The following is a 7,615-nucleotide window of genomic DNA, read 5'->3' as shown; positions in this document are numbered from 1 at the left end:
GAGCGCTCTGACCTCAGACTGGGGCGACGGTTCATCTTTCAGCAGGACAATGACCCTAAACACACAGCCAAGATATCAAAGAGGTGACTTCAGGACAACTCTGTGAATGTCCTTGAGTGGCGCAGCCAGAGCCCAGACCTGAATCTGACTGAACATCTCTGGAGAGATCTGAAAATGTCTGTGCACCGACGCTCCACATCCAACCTGATGGAGCTTGAGAGGTGCTGCAAAGAGGAATGGACCAAACTGCCCAAAGATAGGTGCACCAAGCTTGTGGCATCATATTCAAGAAGACTTGAGGCTGTAATTGCTGCCAAAGGTGCATCAACAAAGTATTGAAGAAAGAGTGTGAATACTTACGTACATGTGATTTCTTAGTTTTTATTTTTAATAAATTTGCAAACATTTCAAAATAACTTTTTTGATGTTGTCATTATGGGGTGTTGTGAGTTGAATTTTGAGAGAAATAAATGAATTTACTCAGCTTTTGAATAAGACTGTAACATAACAAAATGTGGAAAAAGTGAAGCGCTGTGAAGACTTTACAAATGCACCGTAACAGAAATAAATCAGTCCAAAATTGCTTATACTAAGGGAATCTGGCAACACTACCACACATCAATCGAGATCAAAGGTCAGGTGCTGAGCCACTTTATGAAGTCAAATATTAAAATATTTCTGTGAGCTGAGAGCATTTTATATGTACTGCATATGTACAGTTGTGCTCATAAGTTTAAATACTCCTGGTGTTATTCTTGTTTTTTTTGTCCATTTTCAGATAATATGAACGATAACACAAACCTTTGTTTCACTCATGGTTGGTTTGGTAAAGCCATTTATTGCCAAACAACTGTGTTTCCTCTTTTTAAATCATAATGCCAACAGAAATGACCCTGATCAAAAGTTTCCGTCCTCCTGTTCTTAACACCGTGTGTTGCCCCCTTTAACCTCAGTGACAGCTTGGAGTCTTTTGTGGTCGTTTGTGGACGAGACTCTCTGATGGTGAAGCTGCCACTGAATATGTCTTGAATTTTATTTACATCAGTTATGAAGAAATACAAACAGTTTGACACTCTATGGTCTATCTATCTATCTATCTATCTATCTATCTATCTATCTATCTATCTATCTATCTATCTATCTATCTATCTATACTCAACAAAAATATAAACGCAACTTTTGGTTTTGCTCCCATTTTGTATGAGATGAACTCAAAGATCTAAAACTTTTTCCACATACACAATATCACCATTTCCCTCAAATATTGTTCACAAACCAGTCTAAATCTGTGATAGTGAGCACTTCTCCTTTGCTGAGATAATCCATCCCACCTCACAGGTGTGCCATATCAAGATGCTGATTAGACACCATGATTAGTGCACAGGTGTGCCTTAGACTGCCCACAATAAAAGGCCACTCTGAAAGGTGCAGTTTTATCACACAGCACAATGCCACAGATGTCGCAAGATTTGAGGGAGCGTGCAACTGGCATGCTGACAGCAGGAATGTCAACCAGAGCTGTTGCTCGTGTATTGAATGTTCATTTCTCTACCATAAGCCGTCTCCAAAGGCGTTTCAGAGAATTTGGCAGTACATCCAACCAGCCTCACAACCGCAGACCACGTGTAACCACACCAGCCCAGGACCTCCACATCCAGCATGTTCACCTCCAAGATCGTCTGAGACCAGCCACTCGGACAGCTGCTGTAACAATCAGTTTGCATAACCAAAGAATTTCTGCACAAACTGTCAGAAACCGTCTCAGGGAAGCTCATCTGCATGCTCGTCGTCCTCATCGGGGTCTCGACCTGACTCCAGTTTGTCGTCGCAACTTCGCACAGCCATTGAAGAGGAGTGGACCAACATTCCACAGGCCACAATTGACAACCTGATCAACTCTATGTGAAGGAGATGTGCTGCACTGCATGAGGCAGATGGTGGTCACACCAGATACTGACTGGTATCCCCCCCAATAAAACAAAACTGCACCTTTCAGAGTGGCCTTTTATTGTGGGCAGTCTAAGGCACACCTGTGCACTAATCATGGTGTCTAATCAGCATCTTGATATGGCACACCTGTGAGGTGGGATGGATTATCTCAGCAAAGGAGAAGTGCTCACTATCACAGATTTAGACTGGTTTGTGAACAATATTTGAGGGAAATGGTGATATTGTGTATGTGGAAAAAGTTTTAGATCTTTGAGTTCATCTCATACAAAATGGGAGCAAAACCAAAAGTGTTGCGTTTATATTTTTGTTGAGTACAGGGTGTATGTATTGATTGTATGCATTGATTACAGAGTGGATGTATTGACTGTATGTATTGATTACAGGATGTATGTATTGATTGCATGTATTGATTACAGGGTGTATGTATTGATTGTATGTATTGATTACAGGGTGTATGTATTGATTGCATGCATTGATTACAGGGTGTATGTATTGACTGTATGCATTGATTACAGGGTGTATGTATTGATTGTATGCATTGATTACAGGATGTATGTATTGATTGCATGCATTGATTACAGGGTCTATGTATTGATTGTATGCATTGATTACAGGGTCTATGTATTGATTGTATGCATTGATTACAGGGTGTATGTATTGATTGTATGTATTTATTACAGGATGTATGTATTGATTGTATGTATTTATTACAGGGTGTATGTATTGATTGCATGTATTGATTACAGGGTGTATGTATTGATTGTATGCAAAGATGGAAATTTTACCAGATGCTATCGATGATGCGTTAACTGAAACACTGCGCCATGCAGCAAAGAGGGTAAGTAGTTAAACTTTTATAGTGTAACTGTCACTCGGCTGTGTTGACAATTGGTATTCATTCATTCATTATTGGTTTATTTGACAGGGACAGTGCATATTAATGAACGTACAATTGTTTATAGACAGTATATACACGAGGGCTGTCAATAAAGTATAGGTCCTTTTTATTTTTTTCAAAAACTATATGGATTTCATTTATGTTTTTACATCAGACATGCTTGAACCCTCATGCCATCATCAGCCTGTTTCAAGCTGAAAACCTCCACATTTCAGGCTCTATTGATTCAGGACGTCGTGAGAGAACAGAGAAGTTTCAGAAGAAGTCGGTTTCAGCATTTTATCCGGATATTCCACTGTTAAAGGAGATTTTTTTAATGAAAGATGTGCGGACGGGTCCGCGAGTCGGGACGCAGCCGGTGCGGTGCGGCGGCACAGGAAAAACACCTCCGTGTTGATAACCATTTGTAAAATCCAGGCGGCTTTTGATGGCTTTCAGTGGAGTGAGTATCTGAGAAATTGTTTAACAGTTGGGCATGTTCCAACTTGTCCTTAAGGCTTCCAACAGAGGTGTTTTTCCTGTGGCGGAGCGTCGCAGCGGCTGCGAGCCGACGCTGCAATCCGCCCGCACGTCTTTCATTAAAAAAAATCTCCTTTAACAGTGGAATATCCTGATAAAATGCTGAAACCGACTTCTTCTGAAACTTCTCTGTTCTCTCACGACGTCCTGGATCAATAGAGCCTGAAATGTGGAGGTTTTCAGCTTGAAACAGGCTGACGACGGCGCCTGGGAGTGCTGCGTGACGTCCTGTTCCGTGGGAAGTCCTTAAAGCGACAGTATCACCTCAAAATCTCTCATCAGCCGTTAAAAATTTCACCGAAAACCAGGTTAATTTTTCGAAACGTGTCCACTTCAATGTGCCTCACAGGTTTAGAAAAAATTTTGATCAAAGTGCCAGTCTCTCAGCAACTTCTCAGACAAAGGAATTCTGAGGAGGGGCTGGACGACTCCTCCCACAAGGAGTGCTCACAGGCGAATGACGTCACCGACAGGCGTGGAAAAACTCACGCATGCGCACGAGGGTTCAAGCATGTCTGACGTCAAAACATATAAATGAAATCCATATAGTTTTTGAAAAAATAAAAAGGACCTATACATTATTGACAGCCCTCGTGTACACACACACACACACACACACACACACACATATATAGGGCACACACTTTAACGTAAATATGCCAGTTTTAGCATAATACTAATTTCTATCCGTAGTCTCCAGACATAAAATATAAAACACAGAGCATTTAACAAGCATAAAAACATTGATAATTTACAATATAATACACTGTCATATTAACCAGAGCCATATAAAGGAGGAGTTATCTGTTCCGGTCAAGATGGAGGTTAAAATGCTGTTGTCTCAATATAAAGTGCAGGAAAGTACTGAGGTAGAATTCAGTTGTAGGTATGTACAGTCAGTTTTATTATAAGATGCTGAATTAAAGTGCTTTGTCGCGATAGTAAAGTGCTCGATACAGCTGCAGTATCTCTTTAAAGTGCTGGTGTGCATAAGCTTACCTATGTGTTGTTGTGATTGTAATAAACGGTCTTATTGTTGTATGGCTGGGGGTGCCTGGCTGCCTTTTGTTTCTGTCTTCTGTTCTCTGTCTTCTGTTTTTCCTTCCAGGTGGCTTGCGTTCAGGACTGAGTGGCTGTGTGGCTGAGCTATCAGGACCTCACCCTGATCACCTGAGGCTGGTCATGTGCAGCTCGTCAGGACTCACAGCTGTGGTGCATCTTTATGGATTGGGGCATGGTTGCATTTAAGTCTGGAGTACACAGTGTGTATTTGCCAGAGACTCGACCTTGTGACCAGACGGGTGAGATCGTCGTCTACAGAGCCATCTCATCATCATGGATGCAGAGACCGTACCAGGTTTGACGCCATGGTCTGTGAAAGAGGAGGGGGTGAGGTCTCACGCTCGTCAGCACACTTCCTGAGGTACTTTAGGTTTTGTGACTAACATGAGTACAGTCAGTAGATGTGGTGTCCCTCACACCTTGTTATATTGAGCTGTTATGTTAGTCGTTTAATCAGCTTCCACTGCAGTGGAGAATTGAACTGGGTGTTCCATGCCTGCAGGGTGGGAAGCTGATTAGTGATTAAGCCAGGAAGTGTTTGCTGTTTATGTACACCTTTGAGTGGTCTCTCTGTGTGTGGAGTGTGGACTCACATGATGGTGTCTTCTTTCACAGACTCGGTTGGTCGCGGCCACCTGGGGGGTGTCGGCGGGGTCCTTGGGTCCGAACTGTTCTGGCTCCGGACCGTTTGTGCTGCTGGGAGCGCACCGCTGTTCCACCACGCCAGACCGCGCACTTATTTGTTTGTAATTCTGCACATCACTGTTATGTTATTAAATTCTGTTATCCTTTGTACCGTGCTCTGCTTATTTTATACTGGGTCTTACTTCAAATGCTGGTCGGTCCTCCGCCTGCGTCCGACACATAACACTTATCTGTTTAAAATTAGATTGATTGAACTTTACAGTGTGATTTACCTTTTTGATATGTTTTTTGAATATAAGATTTGGGTCTAATATCACTCAGAGATATTTTTGTCACTCTTTCCCTGGGTAAAGATTACTGCGTCATCTGTATACATTTGCATATTTAGTTCAGAGCACACATCGGGGAGATCATTTCTATACAGAAAGAGTAATAGAGGGGCTAATATTGAGCCTTGTGGAAGACCAACATAACTAGGGAGATACGAGGATGTGGCACCATCCACAACAACACGCTGCTTTCTGTTCGAAAGATAGGATTGAAACCATTGAATAGTATCCTCTGAAAAAATTAAAATATGAATTGTAAAAATTGATATTGAATTAAGGATTCTGCATATTAATACATGGACTGGTTGAGCGCCCTTGAACTTCACTGTGCTGAGGGGACTGGCACTATAGAAGTTATTGTATAGTATTTTTATGAATGGTTTTCTTTGTTTTTTAGGCAAAGAAGGAGGATGAAAGAATTGGTACTGGTGTTAATGCTGACTCAGATGCTGGGGTGGATGAAGCCATGGGCGACGATGTGGATGCCGATGCCATGGACCATTGTGTAGTGAATGATGACTGCAGTGCCATGAGTGATGATGCCACAATTAGTCATGGGTCAGATGAGAAGTGATTCATTTTATGCTGAGAACTTATGCCTCCCCCTCTGTAAGGTGCGGGGGAGACATGAAATAAGTGCCCAATTTTCCTTGCACAAGTTTTTTCCTGGATGCCATGATCATCAACTCGACTGGACTGACGCTGTTTGTTTTGATCCACCTTTGTGATCCACCCACCATTGTGGGAACAAATCAAAAGCTGTGTTCACCACGGGGACACGTTCGGCACTATTCAGGATTATTTGAGGTTTTTTTTTTTTTTTTTTAACCGATGACGAACAATGTGTAAAAAAATCTGACTGATGCAACTACATCGGTCCAAACCGGTCTGGATCCGGGACTGATGTTGCTGCTTTAAAGGGTGGACGGTGGAGACATCTTCAGTTTTTGTTTAATGTTGACCCTTCTAGTTCATTTTATACTGAGAACTTATCCATGGCTTAATGCTATTGTAACTGTAATAATACTGGATGATGTCACCTGGCTTAGTACCTGAGAGACTGGAGTGTATTTGACCTGTTTCTATGACTATATTATTTTATGTGTTTATTTATTTATGTAAGGTAAATTATTCTATTGAAGTTTTACTGCACTGAAGTCACTGATTGAGAAAAGAAATTTCGTTTTCTAGTGTATACAATTGCACAGTGAAAATAACAATCTTTGAACCTTAGTCACGGGTCACACATCACGGATGAGAACTGATCCCTGGCTTAATGCTATTGTAATTGTAATAATACTGGAGGGCGGATGAGAACTAATCAAGTTACTGAGAACTTGTCCATGGCTTAATGCATTGCTATTGTAATAATACTTCTAAAGTAATAAACTTGCAATTTACAGACTCATGCAGTGTTCACAGTGTTCCTTCGTGTTGGGGGACATTGCAACAACGTTGCAGCAATGTTGTGTCACAACCTCCTGAGAACGTTCTAGGTTGGTTGGTTGGCAACGTTCTTGGCAACATCCCTGGAACGTTCTGGAGAGTCTACAAATGAACGTTCCTACAACGTTGTGATGCAACGTTACTGCCACTTTGATGTAACGTTCAGGCAACGTTCCATTGTTACCTGGGTTATCATGAAATAACATGATAAATGCTTAACGTCATAGTTGCATATCTCAGAATGTGATAATTTCTTATCTCAGAATAACATGATAGTTTCTTATCTCGGAATAACGTGATAATTTCTTGTTATAACGTGATAATTTCTTGTTATAACGTGATAATTTCTTGTTATAACGTGATAATTTCTTGTTATAACGTGATAATTTCTTGTTATAACGTGATAATTTCTCGTTATAACGTGAAAATAGCGCATCATGAAATAACATGATGATTTCATATCACGAAACATGATAAATATCACGTTATAACATGAAACTTTTCACGTAATTACATGAAACAAATATATATTAGGGCTTGGCAGCTCAGAGTTTCCGTACTATTTGTGCCCATTTTGGTGCTTTCTTTTTTCCCATTCACTTTTTTTAATAGAAAAGGATGTATTGATTACAGTCTGTTTAGACATACAAGGTGGGTCCTTTTCTTGCTTTTACATTTTTTGAATAAATGAACAAAACAACATTGTGGCTTTAACTGAGAATTACAGGTACTTTTTTTTTTTTTTTTTACATATACAGAAAGAACT

The sequence above is a fragment of the Thalassophryne amazonica genome, chromosome 17 (assembly GCF_902500255.1).
Source record: "Thalassophryne amazonica chromosome 17, fThaAma1.1, whole genome shotgun sequence".
Classification (NCBI taxonomy): domain Eukaryota; kingdom Metazoa; phylum Chordata; class Actinopteri; order Batrachoidiformes; family Batrachoididae; genus Thalassophryne; species Thalassophryne amazonica.
This window is presented reverse-complemented; position numbering follows the sequence as displayed.